The sequence below is a fragment of the Cupressus sempervirens genome, chromosome 11, assembly GCF_028749045.1.
Source record: "Cupressus sempervirens isolate cs-2001-9-10 chromosome 11, ASM2874904v1, whole genome shotgun sequence".
Taxonomy (NCBI): Eukaryota; Viridiplantae; Streptophyta; class Pinopsida; order Cupressales; family Cupressaceae; genus Cupressus; species Cupressus sempervirens.
In genome coordinates, this window is record NC_143128.1 from 56,559,330 (window position 1) to 56,582,091 (window position 22,762).

Below are 22,762 nucleotides of genomic sequence, written 5' to 3' on the forward strand. Positions count from 1 at the left end.
AATGGATTCTGAAGATACCGACCAAGAGCCACAACACGCCTCACAATCCCTCTCTGTGTCGACAACTAGTCTTAAGAGATGTGAGAATTCTCATATAGTGTAGGCAATAATTCATCTGCATAAACAACATTTATTGTGTCCAATCCTTCTGCCAAATCATGTGGATGAACACAAACACAGGGAGGGATAGAGAGAGGACACAAACACACATATTTAGCAGCTAAGTCGCAAGGTTCAAGTTTCAATTCGAGTTCGACAATTATGAAGTTCGGATGAACTTGACAATAAATTCAATTCGACGATAAATTTGTCTTACACAATTTTTCAAAAATATATAATATATATGATCACAATTTCCAACAATGGGACAAAAAATAACTTCGTACAAATGATTGCATGTATGATTTTTTTTTACTTTTCTTTGCTAATAAATAGAATTAAAATAAAAAGTAATAATCAAGAATAAAAAATAATAATAATGTAGTCTAATTATAAATCAATTAAATCATAAATATTAATACTTTACTCATTCTAATCCTTGTGTTTCACTAATTAAATAAGATTAAAAAAATTTACATCAAATTCCAATTCCAATTAGAAAATGAACAACCAAACGCAACAAAAAGATATTCCTAGTCATATTCTGTTCCAATTCCAATTTCTAAATTGACAACCAAACGCAGAATATGGATTTGAAAATTCATCTTCCGTGTCAACCAAATGGTCCAACTATCTTCCTAAAATACATAACTAGGTTTTCGAAAACCTGGTTATCAGATAACCTGGTTATGAGAAAAATTCATCTTCCCCAACCATACGGGGCCTTATGTGCAAGCACATTTTCTATCATGCTTCAAAAAGATGTTGCTTTTGATTTCGAAATATAGAATGCTTGCATATTTCACTTCTCCCAAGTACAAAAACTCTATTTGAAATTGATAGTTGAAAATATGAAAATAAGATTTCTATTCAAGTAATGTTTACATTATTTTTCATATATTTCTCTGTATGTAAAAGAAAGTGACTAGTTAGCCTACAAGATGTAAGAAACAAAACAAAACAGGCAGAGCCATCAAGCTGAACTACTAAAGAAATTAACTAATCTCTTTTAAGCCTCACCTACCATTCCATTTCCTTCCTATGTCTTCTCTTTTCAATGGAAGAGATTTGGTTTCTTCAACATCACTTCCTTGTAAAGAATGCTTCAATTATTCTAGAAGTCTTATCAATTTCTCATAAGTAGATGCATTATCAAGATTGTGTACTTTACCAGTAAAGAAATCGATATGCAGCGTCAGTTGGATCGTTCCAAAAGAGGCCTCTATTTCTCTCTACTAATACGTATAAGAGTCCATGTGTTTACCACTCAGAAAAACGTATAAGAGAATGATGTATGCATGGCAGATTGACTGATACTATGAAGGCACATATACAAGTCTCCTCTATAAACCTGGGTATTGCACTGTCAAAATTTAATATTACAAATGAATTGAAAGCAAATAAAACTTAAAGAACCTAGGATCTAGGTTTATGGTTCCATACATCTCACTGTAGCCGCACCATCCTGATCTTTACTACATTATGTAGCTCGTCTACTCATCCCCGAGTTATTTCAAGTCATAATTCTGAAGATATTTGCTCAATCCAATTCAACCTTGTTCGCAGACCTAAAAGGAGGTCATTAAAAGGTTCCTCGTCACCAACAACAATTTAACAATTGTCACAAACATGTAGATTTCAGCCGCTAGGTCCTCAGATTCTTTTGGGAGATCTTGATCAGCAGGGTTTGGGAAAAAATTTCCCCGCAATTTGAATTTGCAAAAGCTTTAAGCAGGCTTTGGGAAGAAATTTCCTTGCGATTTGAATCTGCAGAAAGTTTGATTTTAGAATGAAAATCACACGACGATATAAGGAGGTTTCTAGAACATGTACGGAGGTTTCGAGAGACTTCCACAGCAAGAACAATAGTTAATATATTTTAAAAATTCCTAATTTCAGGATCAAAATTTTATTTTCTTCATTGCTTCACATAATTAAAATTTAGGAAAAGTATATTTTAAAATTATTAAAAATAAATATTAATTATTAACTAGACCTAAATGATTCCAATAGTTTCCTACTGGAACTAATAATTTATTCAATGTGCTATTTGTGAGAACTTTGTTCCCATGAAAAAGTTGTGACTTGGTCAGAAAATTTGCTAATTTGGTTAGAAAATTGCAAATCCTTCGCGTTAATTATTTACCGTCTCACTACACTTTTAACTCTTGTTTTGATATTTATCAATTGTTATCTCCACTTTTAACTATTATTATTTTTTTCTATTTATTTTAAAAAATAATTAACCACATTATGTTGATCTCTATTTATTTAGCTTTTGATTTTAAAAATTGATTTAGATTTTTTGTTTTTAAATTATTTTAATTTTTTTTATATTAGTTTAATTTTTTCTTTAAATATTGTTTATTAGTTTCTATAATTCATTCAATCTCTTAGTAATTTTTCATAATAGATTTTTTGATAGATTATTTTTTAAAGTATTTTTTTCATATTTGATAAATTGAATTTTAAATAAATAATACTTATTAATCTATTTAAAAGATTTTAGTGAATATTATGTTACTTAAATTAAAAATGATTAATAATCTAATTTTTTTATTATATTTTAAATTTCTATTTTAACTATTTATTTTTATTTTCCTATTTATTTGAAAAATAGTTACTGGTCATCTCTATTTATTTAACTTTTTATTTTTAAAATTGATTTAAGTTTTAATTTTTAAATTATTTTAAAAATTATTTTTTAGTTTCTATAATTTATTCAGTCAATACAATATTTTTTTATAGATGTCGATATTTTTTCTTTTTCATATTTTTTATTTTTCTTATTAATTTTTCATAATAGATTTTTTGATAGATTATTTTTTAAATGATTTTTTTTTCATATTTGATAAATTGAATTTTAAATAAATAATACTTATTAATCTATTTAAAAGATTTTAGTAAATATTATGTTATTTAAATTAAAAATTATTAATAATCTAATTCGGTATTATATTTTAAATTTCTATTTTTACTATTTATTTTTATTTTCCTATTTATTTGAAAAATAGTTACTTGTCATCTCTATTTATTTAACTTTTTATTTTTAAAATTGATTTTATTTTTAATTTTAAAATTATTTTAAAAATTATTTTAGTTTCTATAATTTATTCAGTCAATACAATATTTGTTACAAACGTCACTATTTTTTCTTTTTCATTTTTTAATTTTTCTTATTAATTTTTCATAATAGATTTTTTTGTATTTTTCTTATTACTTTTTCATAATAGATTTTTTGATGGGATTCTTTAAATGATTTTTTTTCCATAATTGATAAATTGAATTTAAATAAATAATATTTATTAATATTTTAAAAATATTTTAGTAGATATTATGTTATTTAATTTAAAAATTATTAATAATCTAATTTGTTCAAATAAAACCATATTTTAAAAAATAATTTTATAAAAAAGTGCAACTACCATGTGAACATTGATTCCCAATAGACACAAGAGTGAATTGACAATAAAACTGAACAAAATATCTATACAAAATCAAATACAACTAGTAATACTATGTTGGCATGCGTAATTCCTACCTTCCTACCGCTGCCGACCTTCAACCACCATATTTAATATGGAAGCTTCCCACTGTCCTCCTTGTGTACACTATTCTCTTCCACCTTTTACATGTGATTTTTGACTACTTTACATTCCAGATCTTTCCTACCATACATGTGCAAAGTTCTGGATTTTTCTTAGACCTCTATAAATAGAGGCAGTTGTAATGGATGTAAACACAAGGCAAAGAAGTAATAATATAAAGATTTCTTATTTTGGTTTTAGTTTTCTTTGTCTCTGCCCACCTTCATAGTGGTATTAGAGCATAGGCAGATTGTGGAGTTAGATCACAGGCAGATTTTGGAGTCATAGTCCAGGCAGATTGTGGAGCTAAAAAAAGAGATTGCTGCTGCAAGAAAGACATATGAGATCAGTCTAGCAGTAAGGTATTGCATTTTATTTTTGAAGTTGAGGAGCGAGTGTGTGTTTATGAGCTGAATTTTATTTGAAGTGATTAGTTTTGTAAGAAGCTAGAGATCATAATTTTTTTTGAGATAATCTTATTGATTTTGCTACCGTACTTAGGAATTCTAGTATTTTAAAAGATTTTAATAATTTTTTAAAGTATGGCATCAAGCATGAATCAGTTTATGATTCCAATATTTTTTGGCAAGAATTATGATCATTGGGCATTTAGAATGAAAACAATATTTCATTCCCAAGAGTTAGTGGAGATTGTAGCGAATGGTTTTGTAGAGCCATTGGATGAATTGTTATTAATTGCAGATCAAAAGGATGAACTCAAGGAAAATAGGAAAAAATATATAAAGGCTTTTCAAATCATTCAACAAGGTTTGGATGACACTATTCTTGCAAGGATTAATGGAGCTACAACAACCAAGCAAGCATGGGAGATCCTTGAGACAACATATCAAGGTATAAGCAAGCTAAAGGTATCTAAAGGAACAAAGGTTGAACTTGATTGAGAAAACACCTTCAGAACTATGACTTGAAATAACCAGGGACTAAGTAGATGAGTTGCATATGTAGTAAAGATCAGGTTGGTGCAGCTACAGTCAGATATATAAAACTAGAAATCTAGATCCTAGGGTTCGGTCAGAACTGTCAATCAGACGTAGAATCAATTTATACTGTATTGATTTTCTGTAAACTCGAAGTATAATTGCCCTAGGCTTGATGAACCCCAAACCTGATTATCATTGAAGTTCATGTTCTTGATTTGGTTGATGACGTAGTTAATTCTCATTTTCATAAAAGCATGCAAACAGAGTGTTTGTAGATTAGTTAAACCTAGAGAATCACCCTTTCAAAATATTTTAAGTGTCTTCTGCTGCTCTCAAATAATATAGCAAAGCATGAAAACTTCATGCCCCACATGCCCACTGTAGTCCACAAAAATGATCAATACTCTATATTGATGTTCAAAGGATGTCGCTCCATGCGGTTATTGTCTAATTTTATTTCCCCAGACCTAAATTCTGTCTGAATATCCTTGTCACTCACCGTGGCACTCGTAGTCGGAAGACCCCTGGCACTCATAGTTAATTAGAGTAAACTTGCAAACTAAACTTGGAAATTTTGATCCATTTCACTCTAGTATATGAACTTCAAAGTTTTCCTATTGATTTTAATTGTATTCTTAAGTATTATAATTACTTTAACATCAATCTGTTAGAAAATGGGCACAGTTTGTCAGTTCAAACGTTGGCTATAATTTTTTATACTCGATGCCATGAAGAAAATTACTAGTTTTGTGCTTTACAACAATGTGTGCTTCAGAATGAGTATCTGATTTAAATTGCCTCTTCCATATCGCCTAAAGATATAAAGCCCTTTGAATTATTCATAATTGCACTTTCTTTTATGTGCAAGCACATTTTCTATCATGCTTCAAAAAGATGTTGCTTTTGGTTTCGAAATATAGAATGCTTGCATATTTCACTTCTCCCAAGTACAAAAACTCTATTTGAAATTGATAGTTGAAAATATGAAAATAAGATTTCTATTCAAGTAATGTTTACATTATTTTTCGTATATTTCTCTGTATGTAAAAGAAAGTGACTAGTTAGCCTACAAGATGTAAGAAACAAAACAAAACAGGCAGAGCCATCAAGCTGAACTACTAAAGAAATTAACTAATCTCTTTTAAGCCTCACCTACCATTCCATTTCCTTCCTATGTCTTCTCTTTTCAATGCAAGAGATTTGGTTTCTTCAACATCACTTCCTTGTAAAGAATGCTTCAATTATTCTAGAAGTCTTATCAATTTCTCATAAGTAGATGCATTATCAAGATTGTGTACTTTACCAGTAAAGAAATCGATATGCAGCGTCAGTTGGATCGTTCCAAAAGAGGCCTCTATTTCTCTCTACTAATACGTATAAGAGTCCATGTGTTTACCACTCAGAAAAACGTATAAGAGAATGATGTATGCATGGCAGATTGACTGATACTATGAAGGCACATATACAAGTCTCCTCTATAAACCTGGGTATTGCACTGTCAAAATTTAATATTACAAATGAATTGAAAGCAAATAAAACTTAAAGAAGCTAGGATCTAGGTTTATGATTCCATACATCTCACTGTAGCCGCACCATCCTGATCTTTACTACATATGTAGCTCGTCTACTCATCCCCTAGTTATTTCAAGTCATAATTCTGAAGGTATTTGCTCAATCCAATTCAACCTTTGTTCGCAGACCTAAAAGGAGGGCATTAAAAGGTTCCTCGTCACCAACAACAATTTAACAATTGTCACAAACATGTAGATTTCAGCCACTAGGTCCTCAGATTCTTTTGGGAGATCTTGATCAGCAGGGTTTGGGAAAAAATTTCCCCGCAATTTGAATTTGCAAAAGCTTTAAGCAGGCTTTGGCAAGAAATTTTCCTGCGATTAGAATCTGCAAAAAGTTTGAATTTAGAATGAAAATCAGACGAAGATATAAGGAGGTTTCTAGAACATGTATGGAGGTTTCTAGAGACTTCCACAACAAGAACCATAGTTAATATATTTTAAAAATTCCTAATTTCTGGATCAAAATTTTATTTTCTTCATTGCTTCACACAATTAAAATTTAGGAAAAGTATATTTTAAAATTATTAAAAATAAATATTAATAATTAACTATAATGTTTGTATTTCAAAAGAATTAATTATTCAATTTTATTGGTTACTTGAAAAAGTCAAATCTAAAAAATAGACCTAAATGATTACAATAGTTTCCTACCAAAACTAATAATTTAGTCCAAAAATTGAATTTTTGACAAAAAGTTGTTAGGTCAGAAAATTATTTTTCCTATTAATTATTTATCAGTCAATTTTTATCTCTCTACTTTTAACTATTGTTTTTCTTTTTCTATTTATTTGAAAAAATAGTTACTTTTGATCTCCACAATTTTTTTTTGATTGATAAATGGCCGAGACCTTGATAATTTATTAATAAAAAATTATTTACAATAGTGTTCCACCGTTCAAAGGGGTATTGGTAGGAAAGAACAGGGAAGAAAACCTCCAGTCTAGCCCGGGACCATGGTCCTTTATTATTACACTATAAAAGGGGTAAACCCCAGTCAGATAATCAACAAAGCTTGTTATTTACAATAGAATGATCAAGTATTACATGTGAAAAATAATTATGATTACAGATGAGACCTCCTTGAGGATTATTCCATCCACTTCTCTTAGTGTTCTTCCATTGACAATATGCTCACTCTGCCTAGCTATCTTATCAAACAAACCAGTTAGTAATAATATTACAATCATCTTTTAAAACCTGAAATCTACCTTGAACCAAATAAATAGTTACTCATACCTTCTTAATTAACATTACCGATTTGCCAATATGGTTGTAATCCCTAAAAGCCTATCAATAAGAATGTTAGAATTTTAAACCCTTTTAGTTAATTATATTTAAATGTTGATAGTGAATATACTAATCTAAGGCTTACCTAATTTACTATACTTTATTGAAACTAGGATTGTGATGGTGAAAACACTAAACTAATTTAAACCTACTATACTAGACAAAATGGTATTAAAATCTAAATACTGACCCCATCTTGATCAACATCAAAATTGATTCCACTCATTTAACTCACTCTGACTGACCAAATCAGCTGGCCTCTAGATCAATAGCATGATTGTCCATAGTAAACCTAGGCCAGTGGACAATGAACATCATTACTAGCATAAAACTTAAAAGTACCTCCTCTGCCCAACATACCATACTCGAGATATTATAAGATGAAATAAAACAAAACTGAGCTTAAATCCCTCAAATATTTCAAGTTAGATTATTAAAATAGAGGGCCTTAAAAATCCATTCTAAAGCTAGATAGCCAAAAAGTTCCAATCTGCTAGTAAAAACACAGACAACCAATTCTATGATGACTAAAACATATATGCAATTTTATACATTTAAGATTCTGATAACCATAAAAATAGAGAGTATAATTCTTCATACTATTAAGATCTTGTTAGCCATATCACAAAATTGACCCATCAAAGAGAGAAATATTTATGTTATATTATTAACTATTCATATTGAGCACAAATATACATTGATTTATGGCTATTGACTATACCACTGTCAACCTTTAAATGGTTATCACAAAATCAAAACCCCAGGATAAAGTATCTGGGACCTATTTCTAGTAGTAAGACTAAAGGACCCAGAACACTTAAACTACTATCAAAATGTGACAGGCCACTATAAACGTACAAATATTACATAGGCCTATAACCGAGCACCTCACAAAATTATCAAACCAAAAAACATAGACCTAATACTGTAATTAGCCTATTCCACTTCCCAAGATCAAAGAAAAATTGCTCAACCCCACACAAGAGGGCCACTTACTTCCAATAAACCATAATGACTTCAAAGATGTCATTTTCATTCTCCAAATGAAAGTTGGGTGGGAATTCAAAATCAAACTTTTCCCTATTGGTTTTCTCTGTATTTTGAGTGCAGAAATTTAGGGCTTCCAAATTATCGAAGATCACTCCCAACTAAATGTATGCCTTGAACACATTTAGGTAATTGGTTAGCCATGCTCTATTCTGCTCCTTAACGATTCCCTCCATCAAAGGAGGAATTGAATACTAGCCTCCATCTTGGGCCATTCCTGATAAAAGGCCAAATTTCCATGGATTACAAGTGAGGGTTGACAAAAGGCTACCTCCAAGTCTGGAGATGCTGGAGGGAGATCCATATACTTCTTCGGAAGAGGAATGCACAGCTTATCATCTATGCTTCTAACGGCTTGTTTGAGACCCTTTCTCCAAGTTGGGTCGAAGATGTTGCAACATAGTCTGATAATGAGCCACGGGTCCACCCTAGCTCTTGCCATACAACCTATAAAAGTGCCTATAATATCACTATTCATCCTCTATGTATAATTATAATCGAAAAACCCTTCACCAATGGATCTACTTGCAACAATCCTTGTCATGTTGTCCACTGGTGTATGGATTTTGTTCCATTGCTATGGTTTGACATTTCCCTAGAATGCCATGGTTCGATTTTTCCAAGTGTGAAATACGATGATGTTGATGTCCATCTCCAAGGAAAGAAAGTGCCCAATGATAACAAAAGATAGTGACAACCAGAGAATAAACACAATATTTGATGAAGGACCTAGAAGCCCATTTTTCCATGACGACATAGTATGATGACACCAACTAGGGCTGAAACACAGGCGAGAATGATGGTAAGACCAGGAGAAATAAATGCCACACTCATTAAAGGATAAGCTAAAGCTAAAAGGAAATGACACCACCCAACTAGTTGATGCTTAAACGACAAAGGGGAAATCAAAATAAATACAGATAGAACATATTAATAATAAAGAGGACAAAACAAGAGAAGGGGGAGACCACTTACAAGGATAACTAATATGGTTTTAACTAGTTTGAAAATAAGTTGGAAAGAGAATTACCCCATATGATAAATATATAAAAGGTTAGGAATTAAAAAAAAAGATAGAAGTGTTTTAAAGCACATCTTTGATAACCAAGGAATTAACACCATCAACTCCCTTGTTTTCTAAATAATCCACCTTCTGATTACCTTCTTAAAAAATGTGACAAATCTGGGTTTCTGCAAGTCAATCTAAAAGGTCAAGGACTACTTCTAGCTTAGAGTTAAGGATACAGTTGGGGGTTGCCCGTTTCCTAATCGCATTTAAGATGATTTGCAAGTCACCCTCAATGATGATTCTTGATAGACCTAACTTATGACAAAGTTGTAGCCCTTTATCTAGGGCTTCTAATTCTGCCAAATTGTTGGAAGTTGGCTGAATGGACATAACTTTTTTAGCGATCCATTTGCCTATATCATCATTGATGATACAACCAATACCTGCTGTTCTTGGGTTGTCTCTAGCTACATTGTCAAAATTAAGTTTGGCCCATCCTTTCGGGGGGGGGGGGTGACCATTTGCATCTTTCCTTAGCCTCCTTATTTTTCTTAAAATAGAAAAGAGGAGGATTAATCAAGTTTATCCAATTCTTTTTCATTTGTCCATCCCAGATAGAGAAGGAGCCTTCTTCTTTCATGGAGTTTCTAAGATGGGAGTTAGTTGTTTCAACTATGCTAGCTTCAATTTTTAATATCAACTCTTCTGGATTCAATTCTGAGTCATGGATAATACGTCTCTTCCTTTCTTTCCAAACTTCCCATATCAGGATGGAAGGACTGATGTTCCAGAGTTTATTATAAATTCCCTTAACCTGATTGGTAGGCCACCCTTTAAGGAGCTCAAAGAGTGAATTTAGCAAAGACATAGATCACCCTAACATATGTCTGACACATTCCCAACATACTTGGGTAAATGGACAACTATATAATAGGTGATCCACATCCTCGCTGTTTTGTTTACATAACACACACCTTGAAGGTCCTGAAAGCATATTTTACTAAATCTGTTTGCCATCAAGATTCTATTTTGGAATGCCAACCACAAAAAGAATCCTGCCTTTGAAAGATAGGTAGAATCCCAACAAAGATTAAGTGGAATTTCCACTTTATCCCATTTTTGCGAGTGTATCAAAGCTTTGTATCTATTTTTCATGCTATAATTCTTGTCATTTGATGTTGCCTAGATAAGTTTGTCATTTCTCTCAAGTTGCTTAACTTTCCTATCTAGCATTAACTTTTCATAGGACTCTTTAGAAGTAAAGTCCACTTCCACACCCTCCAAAGGTTTCCAAATCCATCTAGGTGTGCCTTCCAAAGTGATCTTACTCTTGTACTTACTGACTTTATTTCCCCAAAGGTTGACTACTTTTTCTTTTAGATCCTTGGGGATGGAACTAGACTCTAATGGTGGATGCCCATCCCAAGAATCCTCCCAGAATAGGGCTTCACCCCCTTTACCAACATCCTAGGTTAGATACTTACTAATAAGATGATGACACTTTATCATAAAATTCCAACTCTTTGACCCTTTAGGAAGGGTCTTCATTCTAAAAATTGAAAGAAGATCTTCCACATTAAGGTACTTATTATACAAAATCTTTGCCCACTTGCGATCTCTTTCCTTAAAGAGATGCTATATTAATTTGGCACCTAAAGCTTCATTTTACAATTGTAAATTCTTAATCCCTAGCCCTCCCATGCCCTTAGGTTTATAGATGTTCTCCCATTTTATAAGAGCTAATTTTTTATATCTTTCTTGCAATCATTCCACAGAAAATTCTTGCGTTTGGCCTCGAATTTGAGGAGAAGCCACTTGGATAGAGGAAGACATGAAAGAGGGAAGGTTGGGATGGCAAATAAAATAGATCTAATTTTGATACATTTTCCAGCCTTAAAAAACCATTTATCTTTCTAGCTACCTAACCTGGCATTCACTTTCTCCAAAGTGTTGTCCCAAACCTTACTTGACCTTAAACCTTTCTCTAAAGCAATGCCCAAATACTTACATGGAAATCGACCTTTTTTTGTATCCCATGATGTTACATATCTAATTTTCTACTACAAGTTTTATGTTGATAAAATAAATCTCAAATTTAAGTTCATTTACCTTTTGTCTAGAGGCCATATAAGATTATATGATGGATTTGAAGCCAAGTGCCTCTTTGACTACACTTTTACCTGACATAATAGTATCATCTACATATTTCTGATGCATGATGTTGGGCATATTCCTTGTGACCATGATGCCTAAAATCTTCTGATTATCATAGGCTTTAGTAATAGCTCTCCTAAATGCCTTGGCCATAATAATAAAGAGGGAAGGAGATAATAGATCTCCTTATCTAACTCCTTTGGATATTTAAAAAAAACCTTCTGGTGTCCCCTTAATAAGTACTAAAATTTTGGGAGAAGATATAAACTTAAAAATGAGGTTAATCCATTGACAAGAAAAATTGAAAGCTTCAAGAGCCTTACAAAGGAACTGCTAATAAACCATGTCATAGGCTTTTTGAATGTCCAATTTCATTAACATGCATGCCTCTTTGTTCTTGCAAGCTGAATGAATTGTTTCTTGGATGGTAATAATACCATTGAGGATGGATCTGCCCGAGATGAATCCTGTTTGTTCCTTAGATATTATTTTTGGTAAGATACCCTTTAATCTATTTGCTGGAATTTTCAATTTTTTTTTTGTAAACTCTATTACATAGAGCAATAGGTTTGAAGTCTCTTGGATTTTTAGGCTCAACCTTTTTGGGGATCAAAGTAATAAAGGAATAGTTGATTTTCGATAATAGGGCTCCACCATTTCTAGATGCTTCAATAGCTTTCCAAAGATCAAGGCCGATAATATCCCAACATTTCTGAAAAAAAAAAAGGCTTGAAAACCATTTGGGCCTGGGGATTTATCAGGGTTGATATTAAAGACTACCGATCTAACCTCTTCCAAAGTAATAGGTTGATTTAGAACTTTATTATCTTTAGTAGTAATAATTTTAGGGATAACTTTGAGCAACTTAGCTTGGGCTTCTCTGTTAGATCCTTCATAATTGTTTAAAATTTCCTAGAAATACTTCACAAAGACTTCCGCAATTTCACTTGCTTTATTAGTAAAGATGCCCTAGTGGTTTTTGATACTAGATATTTTTCTCTTAGTTTTGTTATACAAGGTGGAATTGTGGAAGAATTTTGTATTTTGATCCCCTTCATCTAACCATCTCTCTCTTGATATTTGTCTCCAAAAAATTCATCTTTGGATAATATATCCTCCTATTTAGTGAGTAATTCTTTTTCTAACAAAGAACTGCCATTATTCATGCCTTTCCTGATTACTTCTAAGTGTAGATCCTTTAGTCCCTCTTCTATATCTATTTTTTCTTTAAAAATGTTTTTGAAGTGTTCTTTATTCCATTGGAGAATCCACTCCTTAAGCTTCTTCATTTCAGAAATGAAAATAAACATCTTGGAACCTTCAAAGTTATCTTCATCCCACCAAACTTTGATATTGTTGATAAAATTAGGGTCTAGAAACCACAATTTTCACATTTAAATGGATTCCTAGCAGGTTTATGTGGCTCTAAGAATTCAAATCTATCTGGATAATGATAAGACCCAGTAATCGACAGGATGGAAGATTAAAAATTCAAATTATTTACATCCAAATCACCTTTAATGAAAAATCTATCTAATTTTTCAGCAATGTAAGCAAAATTCCTCCTCCTATTATTCCATGTGAAGTTCCCATTCATGAGTGGGATGTCAATCATGTTATCACCAGCACACCATTCTTTAAAATCTTTGGATGATTGGGAGATATGTTTAGATCCACTTTCTTTTTTGGTTAAATTAAAAATACTATTGAAATATCCTCCTACTAAGAACATACTATCCTTAAAATTGTTCATAAACATGCTGATTTCTTCCCAAACTACTTTTTTCCCCCAATTACTAATAGGACCATAGACATTAATTAGAATAAATTTTAGGTTTGATTTCACACTTGGACCCTACCACTGATCCAATTATTATTAATGTTTAGAATATCTATGGAAACTTTCCTAGGGTTCCAAAAGAGTCCTAAACCCCCTAAAGCACCTACTAACTCTTGAAAGGTAGAACTCCAAAGACCTAGCATCTTATCTAATTTAATTCCTTCTAAATTATTTAATTTTGTTTCTTGTACTAAAATGATTTTAGAATTGAAAGATTTAAAGTTTTGTTTTAGTAATCTTTTTCTTCTAGGGGCATTTAAACCCCTAACGTTCCATGTAGTAATCTTCATGGCTCTTTAGGAAGACACTTCCCCTTCCCATTGTTAAGTAACTGATCTATCTTTTGCTGTTCTCTATTGAGACCATCTGCTTCCTTGAGTTCCTTCAAAGATCTCCTTCCTCTTTTACCTTTTACTTTGTCGCATTTAGGTGAATTTAGACCTTCCTGGTTCATCTGAATCCCAAGATGCTCTAAGTTTTTTTTTTCCACATTTTGCACAATAGTATTCTTATTAAAAACTTTTCTTTCTACATCCTCATTTTTGAGTTCTCTTAAGATCTAATTTATTACATTTGGATGAGTTCCCAACTCTGTATCTAAACCTTCTTTGCTATCATTACCCATAACTTTATCTTTTTGTTCTGTAACTATTCTATTGCTACTTATTTGAGATTGACTCTTGTCATTATCCTCAATCTCAATGTTCAATAAATCTCTTCTTAAATCTTCACTTTTGTAGTTATTTCCTCCTAACTTAAGAATTCTCTAGATTAGGTCTTGTCTCTGAGCTTCAATGCTTTATCGATATTCTCAAAGCTGAATACTTGAACTAATTCATCAGTTAAAAGATCAAGGCTATCTTCTTTTGATTTAGATGAGCTCAAAATCTCCAGTTTTGTATCTAAAATATTGTCTTTATTTAAGAAATCATGAAGAACTTTTGAAAGAGGTTTTTTTGATCTCTTTGCACTACTGTCCTCTCCCTTTTGATTGCTAGCAGGGGTAAATAGTGAGCCAGTTGAAATTGATGGAGTCTACCAAAAATTGAATAACTTGTTAGGGACCTCTTTGATGGGAGTTACACTCTTGTCCTCTAATGCAAGCAACTGGAAATGTTCCATTTTAATCTCTTCCTCGGGGATCTTGTATTCCCCTTTACCTTCTAAATTTGATTCAAATAACAAAGAATTCTCTATGTCCTCTATGTTACCTTTTTCACTGTCCTGTAATGCCTCTATTTGTTGTGATGCCGAAGTTACTTTGTCTTTGTCTTCTTTGCATGTAAGACTTAAACTATTGTCTGTAGTATCTCTGCTAAGAGGATTATCTAGTTCTTGATGTTTAATAGCAATGGGGCTAAACTTGTCCACTCGTATTTCTTTACATGCCAATTGTCCATAAAAATGCTGTAACTTTATACTCCCACTGGTTTCCATGACTTTATCTTCTTCTACTGTCTTATTCTATCCTATGATGCTATTTGAGACTTTTTTATTTTCTTTAGATCTCTGTTTCCCTATAGAATTATCATCTTGTGTCCATCCTAGGCTTTTCTTATGATCAACCACAATGACTAAATTAAGCTTAACTTTAACTATTGTTGTATCCCCTTTCCTTCCACTAGCCATCCTTTCTATGCAAAGAGGTTCTATATGAATCTCAAACTTCTCATGAGAAAGTGTGGGAGTGTTTTGATCTAGAATCCTTTGACTCATTCTCTTATTCCCAATTCTCATCATTGGGAACTTGCTATTGAAATTTGAAGTGAGAGGTAATGTCTTAAATCTGATCTTTCTTTTTTCCTCTAATTTTATAATTTTTGATATTTTACCCTCAAATGTTTGTAGTTTTAGATCATATGTAGCTCTCTTAGGTATCACTTTCCTTTGCATCTATAGTGGTTGATTAAACTTGGTTTTGATGAGCAAATTCACTGCATGGTTACAATACTGAAAGGAGGAATCAATCCTTATTAATTCTCGCAAAGCAAATCCTAAAGACCTAAGAATCTCTATTTGGAGCAACTCTAGGGGTAGTGATTGTATATTAAACTAGGTTGGTAACATGAAAATTAACCCTTCTTCTCTAAAATTTGGGAGCCATTCTACAAATTTAACAACATATCCTTTGAAAAAGCACTCAAACACAAAAACAAATTCTTTTTTAACATGTTCATCCATACAATGAAGATAGAGAATTATATCTGAAAAGTGAGAAATACTTACTTGCTCTTCACAATTTTCCTCTAGCAAGTCAGAAAGATGGCGTAAATCTTTCTTGGGGCCATTCCAAACTGCAAAAACTCTGACCTTTTGATAGTCAAGCCATGAATCTTCGCTTTCCTCATTGGTGATGAGGATAGAATTGTCTTCAGTTATTGATGGAGTTTGAGAACCAGGATATCTCCTAGGTTTTGAAGGAGCAAGAGAAACCTCAGCCATAGGTCAATGATGGGGGGGAATATAAGAATTTGGAGATGCCTTGGCAGATGAAGGATTAGACTATAACCTATTGGAATGAGGCGGATCTAAAGACATAGACATACCTAATCCTATTGGTTTTGGGAAGATCTCACAAAATTTAGGATGGGCATACTTAGTAAGGTTAAAAACCCTAAACTAGTTCTCCAGATTGTCAATAGTAAAGATCGGTTGGGGTTTAAAAATACCTAATAAGCTTGAAGAACTCTAAGGAAATTTGACCTTGGAGCTCTTGACCTTAGGCGTATTGACTATTTGCCCATTTGATGCCTTCTGTTGGATAATTGCTCCATGGTGACTGGGAAGACCCTTATTTTCTTTCTCCTCAAATTTCTCTAGGATGGAGAATTTATTTGCTATCTTGACCGCATAATTTGATCTTGTCGAGTCTTGGATAGTTGAGGGATACTGTGATCTAATTTGGTTCTTGATGTTTGCTTTTGAATTGCCATTAATACACTGAAGTGATCTAGGGTTTTTATTACTATGATTGATCGACTGCTCTACTTTTTTTGCTTTTCTATAAAAGTTTGCCATTTTTTTATTTTATTAATAAGTTTTACTTGTGATCTCCACATTAACTCTTGTTGTGATCTCTATTTATTTAATTTTTTAAAATTGATTTAAATTTTCGTTTTTAGATTATTTTAAATTATTTTTTATATTAGTTTAGTTTTTCTTTAAATATTGTTTATTAGTTTCTATAATTTATTCAATCAATACAATATTTGTTAGAGACATTACTATGTTGTTACATTATTATTTTTGTATTTCTCTTATTAATTTTTCATAATAGATTTTTTTATAGATTTTTTTTTTAAATAATTTTTTTTCATATTTGATAAATTGAATTTTAAATAAATAATACTTATTAATCTATTTAAAATATTTTAGTAAATATTATGTTATTTAAATTAAAAATTATTAATAATCTAAATTTTTATTATATTTAAAATTTCTATTTTAACTATTATTTTTATTTTGTTATTTATTTAAAAAATAATTACTTGTGATCTCCACATTAACTTGTTTTGTGATCTCTATTTATTTAACTTTTTATTTTTAAAATTGATTTAAGTTTTAATTTTTTAATTATTTTTTATATTAGTTTAATTTTCTTTAAATATTATTTTTAATTTCTATAATTTATTCAATCAATACAATATTTGTTACAAATATCATTAATTTTTCTTTTTCATTTTTCATAATAGATTTTTTTGTATTTCTCTTATTAAATGAATTTCTTTTTCATATTTGATAAATTAAATTTAAATAAATAATATTTATTAATCTATTTAAAAGATTTTAATAAATATTATGTTATTTAAATTGAAAATTATTAATAATCTAAGTTGTTCACATAAGATCATATTTTAAAAATAATTTTATAAAAAACATATCTGCTAGTATAAATGTGAACATTGATTCCGAACACTTCTTCCAATGCAGACACGAGAGTGAATTGACAATAAAACCATTTTCCATTGGCATTGACATAATAAAATATCTATATAAAATCAAATACGGCTATTGAGAGTCTACAAAAACCTTCAACAGGGTATCTGACAGCATTTTCTTTGGCCGCAGCATTGCCTGCCTTCCACAGTAAAGTGAACAATTTGATTTTCAGAGTGCTTCACTGGAATACCCACTCTTGTATTTGATGACCACGCAACATAAAGATGCTCTACTATTTCTGAAGTAAGCAAATTATCACTCAGATCTAATAGCTGAAGGTGTTATGTCATAGAAATAGCTGAGAAGAGCTCAGCTGCATACTCCGTTAGTAAAACTCTGTTTGCTGTGGTCTCTCCTTTTGATGAGGCACTTTTGCTTGACTGGAAATCAAGAAATCGATGAGACCTGCCTTGAACAAGCTCCAATGAACGTGATGAGCTTGCACAATCCTCCTCAAGGGAAGACAAATTGACACCTTGCGGTCCTCCCTCATCCTCACTGTCTGCCACATCATACTCATCATGTTTTCTGCCACGTATCTTATACGATTGTTGCGAGTGTTGCTCAGTGCTTGCAATCTTATCCTCATTGCAAGCTTCGGCAACATTACAATTGAATTCAGTAGGGATTGAATGGCGCATCCGACCATCTGAACTGTGGCCCTCGTTCTTCGCTCGATGAAGAAACTTCACATGATCCATGACAATTAGGATTTCAGTTTCTATTGATTTGTTCCTTGTTTTAATTTCCGAATATTCCCCAAGGTTGTTATTGATAGTCACAACTTCTTCCCCACAGCATGCTGTATTAGTCCTATCAGCTCCACGAACAATGTTAAAGATGGTATCGTCCCCAACTATTGTATTGTCAGCAACGCTAAGTTCTTGTGGTGTCCGGTTCTCTGCAAAGTGATACACACATATTTGAAGTGTATTCCCAAATTAATTGAATTACAGAAATAAAACCTAGCATTCAATGGAGCACCAAAGATTTACCTGACAGTGCCTTGATGATTTTGAGAACACCAGTTTGACCAAGGCTGCATTTATTTACCATCAGGCACTTCAAATGGCATTGTGCATTTCCAAGAAGATTTCCTAAAGCATTCACCCCCTGATCCAATGCAAGCCAAGTTTGAATGTGATTAATGCGGTAATCTATACAAAAACCTGCAGGTCTGTATAATAAAAAAATGGCAACTTAAAGGAATAGAAAGCAAACACCCCTAAAGGTGGACTCCGAGTTTTACCACAAATAAGAAAAGAATCAAAACATCAGTAGTATGCTCACGTTGACAGGTCATTGATTAGAATAGACAAAACAAATGTCACAAATTTAATTTAAAGGTCTTTTAGTAGTTTTATTCTGCTCTTCGATAATGTCTGTTCAATATTTTCTTATGAAATATTGCACATTCACTAATCACAGACTGACATATACCTTAAATGGAAGCAAACCAGTACTTAGTCGGGAGCTTAACCATGTAGAAATGTTTAATAGGTGTTAGCCCCATTTTCAATAGGCTATTAATTTTTTTGAATAAGGCTCCAAAATGGCTAGATTGTGCACAGGGGTTTTATTTTTTTTAACCTTGTCCTTTTGCCCTGAAAATAAAACCCTAGTTATACCCTATGTTTTAAACCATGTTCAAAATTCCAGAGTCATAACCCTTGTGCGAAATTATCCTTTTCACAACTTCCAAGAGCCTATAGGGTTTTATCCAAAAGAGAAGTGAAGTAGCGATGTATGTCCTAGTCGCAAGGTCTTGTTTCTTTCATAAGCGTTCAAGTCTGATGTTGCGATTGTGCGATCCGTGTGAAAGCGTGACTTCGATAGGGTTATTTGATTATAGTAAAGAACTGTTGCAAGATTGCGTCAAAGGTTTAGGTCATTACATCTCCCGCTTTTGTCTTTTAACTATTTTTGTGTTGTGATGTAGTGATGAGCAGTTTATAAAGAAAGCGGAAAATCTCAGCGGCTAAGCAAGCATAATTGAAGAAGGGTCGACACTGTGTGATCAAAGTATTTTGTTGTTTGGCATCACATCATAGCAGTTAGTCAAGTAACATCAAGTGTTCCGATGTGGCGATAGCACCGTTTTGGCAATGAAACGCAACTTTGCCATGGTTAAGTGAATGGAGTGTCAAATAGTTGCGAAGTGGCGACAGAAACCGTGGCGGTTGATAGTGACTTCTCCGCGGTCAATACCATAACAACAATTGAGGTTGCGAAGTTGCGATGGCTTGAGGAAGGAGTCAAGCGCTACTTTTTTGCAGTTAGAGGCCCCAGTCAAATTGAAGCTGCGATGTTGCGAAGAGGGTCACAGTGTGACTTCGCTGGTTATGAAATGAAGTACTCCTATTGCCACGTGGACGGAATAGATTAAAGGACTGTTGCAGATCAACGGTGAAGGTTAATGCTCGCCGAATCATGAGGGCCACCCTTTGGGTTACCGTGTGTGTTCGCAACGTGAAGGAAGCAGTTAAAGTGAAGGGTGTGAAGGTACGACTAGTCTACAAAACTGTTAATCGCAACATCTCTAAGCTAGCATGGTTTGATATCCAAACAGTTGTGATGTCACGAGGAAGGCTCGTTAAGGGTTGAGCATCAATAAGCCTTAACCAGTTGACGGTTGCGAAGCTGCGAGAAAGGCCTTCTAAAGTAAAGCGCGACATTACCAGTCAAGTATGGTAGGAGTTGTTAGCTGTTACAATGTCACGAGAAAGGTTAATATCAGGTCAAGCGCAATTACGCAAGTCATAAAAAACAATAGTAAAATAGGGTTGTGACCGGGTGATATAAGAGAAAGCGTGACTTCACAAGGATATAAGCGAAGACAAATAAAATGTTGTGAAGTTCTAAAAAGGTGAAAGCTGTCAGGATGTGTAGCTAAGCACTGCATCGCGACGATCAAAGATGACAATTTGAGTCAAGCAGTGAAGTTATGATGAGCATGAGAACAAGAGGGTGCAACTTCGTAGGGTATTAAAGGTTTGAGAGATAAACTATTGCGAAGGTACGATAAGAGTTAGGACAGCAAGTTAAGTGTGACATCACAACTTCCAATTGAAAGTCATTACAAGACTACGAGACATAGTTAGGTGGGGTCTAACTAACGAGTTAACGCCATTGCTGACAGGAGAAAACTAGTGTCCAATTGTACAAACGCCACCAAATCCTTGATGAAATGATTTTGGGAATTTTGAAAGGAATTCGTGCATGCAAAGTTTAATGCCATCAATGCTAGTTTTAATTCTTTAAAGCTATTAAGTTGTTCGTAAAAATTACCATTGCAACAGACTTTCACAGCCATGAGATTTGCAGAGAAGTAAAGTTCATACAGACTTGCAGAGTCAACTGTTTGATTCTGAAATAGCAAAAGAAGCTGCACCATAGGATGAGGTAGAGGTCGAGGAAGTTTCAATGTCTTCAATCCAGGTTAGAATTTCGTCCCGGTTCATCAAATGCACAGTATGCTAATGCACATGAATTGAGAGACCCATACTCATTCTGCAGACGCTATAGTACCAGATAGCAATGGGACTAAGTTATTCTGGTTTTTCTACAATAATAGAGTGAAAAATCCTCCTGCTTCGAACCCATGGGAGAGGAATTAGGGAAAATTGATCGTACTAAAGGTGTTCGTTGATGTGGACCAGGTTAAAGCTATGATCAAGGCATATAATTCTACTACACATTCGTTTCATAAAAGGGACAAGAGTATTTTATGCACATTGGATAGAGAAACTTTTGTTCAAACATTTGGGCTTTGGGGACCGATGAGCGTGGAGATTGATTTGGAGAAATTTGAGAATTCTTTTGAGTCGCAGAAGAGCTTCTTCACTGGCAGGGGTATGAAATTTCATATCCCAAGGAGTCATAAGGAGGTAGGGGAAATTCCCAAGAAAGTTGACAAGCTAATGCCAATAGATTGCTTCTGCAGATACTTTCAATACATAGTTTTTGGTCTAAACAAAGTGTTAGGTGTTGATGGAATAATGAATGCATCTGGTGCATCTTATGTGATGGTCATAAATATACAAGATCAGCACACCAATGTGGGGTACGATTATGTGAAGCACATAATCATAGGCAATTCACAATGAAATCATGGCTGCAAAGGAGGGAGATTTGAAAATTTTAAAGTTTCACCACTACTCATTGCTTATGCATCTGATATTATATACAAACATTGGTCACATCAGCCGGGACTTCATTGAGCACACTAAGATGATGGGAGAATCATTCCCTATACAACTACGGACCAAGGTATGGAGCAGACTCTATCCTTATTCTAATTCTATTCCATTTTATAATGATTAAGTTTTTCCTATCGTGAATATGTTAGTGCCTAATATGGAAAGAGTCCCAAGAATGGTGAGTAAATTGCTGAGTACATTGCTTAGGCCTTCTCTGTGTCATTATGAATTGAAATTAAATCATAATTGAGGGGACATATTTTTGTTTGGAAATAGTACTATAATGAGGGTATATGGATGCCCATAGCCCCCTCCATATTCGATCATGATTTGTGCTTGAGCGGTTGGGGATCATTGAGTTCTTTTGGCAATTAATTTTAATGGATAGGGAGTATTTAGGACAAGCTAGACAAAAAAGAATGTTTCTGTGTAGAAGTTTCAAGTTGGAGACTTTACAATTGGAAAAGAGGCCATAGATGAAATAGATGCATTTTTTAGACATTATAAGTTGCCATGCTTAGTTGCTAGGACTTATGACCCTAAAGATGTAGTCAAAACAACACTGAGAAGTATGAGAGGTTATAACTTACCTCTAAGCAAATAGTTTTGCAAAGAAGATGTCATAAGAAATTACTTGTTTGAAGATGTTGTGAATATAGATCTGATGTGTTCCTTGAACAGGAAGAAGATAAAGAAGAGGAAGGGCAAATAGAAACATCGACATGGGCTCAAGGGAGGAGGAAAAAGTAAAAGCTGTATAACATCCCTCCAAAGGTTAGGGAAAAGGCCCTACAAATCTTTCCTTGGAAGAGCTAGTATTTTGCTAACTTGAGGTGGAATTTTTTGATAAGCCAAGCTACAAAGAGTGAAGAGAATGACAGCAAAAATGTTAGATGATAGAGTCATCTAGGCTCAAGAATTCTTATAGGATGATGACTTTGTTAAACTAGTGAGTTCAAGACTTTCCTATGGAAATTAAAGTAAAATGAATGGACTTTGACATTACAACCTGGTGAGTCAGATGAGAAGGTCGCTAAGCTTCTAGGTAAGTTGCAAGCCTACAATCCCAAAGATGAGACACTCATT

General features: G+C 33.0%; 1 pseudogene; it reads left to right on the forward strand.

Moving 5' to 3' along the window:
• The first annotated feature begins 19,219 nt into the window (after window positions 1-19,219).
• LOC149528224 (putative disease resistance protein RGA3) overlaps window positions 19,220-22,762 on the forward strand; it is a 110,301-nt pseudogene continuing 106,758 nt past the window's right edge.